The 852-nt window shown below is 39.1% G+C and overlaps 1 non-coding gene across 1 annotated transcript; it reads left to right on the plus strand.

The window, feature by feature from the left end:
* Positions 1 to 451: 451 nt before the first annotated feature.
* On the plus strand, positions 452 to 585 carry LOC111545618. The gene has a single exon (XR_002732511.1). It is a non-coding gene; the product is annotated as a small nucleolar RNA SNORA70 (small nucleolar RNA).
* Positions 586 to 852: the final 267 nt, after the last annotated feature.

The raw sequence follows: 852 nt of genomic DNA on the forward strand, positions 1-852 counted from the left end.
TCTCCTCATCTTTTACAAATAAAATTCTAGAAAACAGCAAAAGAAATAAAATCTAACTTTGCTTAAAGTTAATGTTTATAACAGTAATATCATCTCTTAATTTCTAATTTGGGGTAAAACTAATTCAGTCTATTTTTTTGTTGGTGGTGATATGTATTTTATTGTGAATATTTGCAAAAGACCAATATGCTCACCTATAAAGAAGCATAAAGCATATAATTTTCACTCGTTTTTAGAAATATTATCAAAATCACTATAGATATTAATTCTTAAATTATCATATGCATATGTGTGTGCATATTAAAGTTCTTTAGAAATCAGCTGTGAATTACAGCTGATACTAATGTCTTAAAATTGCCTGATCATTTTTCTCTTCTGGAAGCATAAACCTAACTGTATTCCTCCAGGGCACTGACCATATAGATTATAAAACATGAAAATGTTAATGTACCTGCAGCCAATTAAGCCGACTGAGTTCCTTTCCTCATGGGGGCCCAGTGTGCAATGGCTGCAAACAGCAGCTTCCCTGATAGTGATGCAGCCTGTTTGTTGTATGGGTTGCTCTAAGGGACCTTGGAGACAGACCTTTCAGATGGATGTTCATGTTTCTGACCTGGCACTACCCCAGTGTAGGCTCCAAACAGGCATGCGAGGTGCCATTGGAAAGCCCCAGGGCACTGTGGCCAGGGTTCACATTGGCCAAGTTATGTCCATCGGCACCAAGCTACAGAACAAGGAGCATGTGATTGAGGCCCTGTGCAGGGCCAAGTTCAAGCTCCCCAGCTGCCAGAAGATCCACATCTCAAAGAAGTGGGGCTTCACCAAGTTCAATGCCAATGAATTTGAAGACAT

The sequence above is a fragment of the Piliocolobus tephrosceles genome, chromosome 4, assembly GCF_002776525.5.
Source record: "Piliocolobus tephrosceles isolate RC106 chromosome 4, ASM277652v3, whole genome shotgun sequence".
Taxonomy (NCBI): domain Eukaryota; kingdom Metazoa; phylum Chordata; class Mammalia; order Primates; family Cercopithecidae; genus Piliocolobus; species Piliocolobus tephrosceles.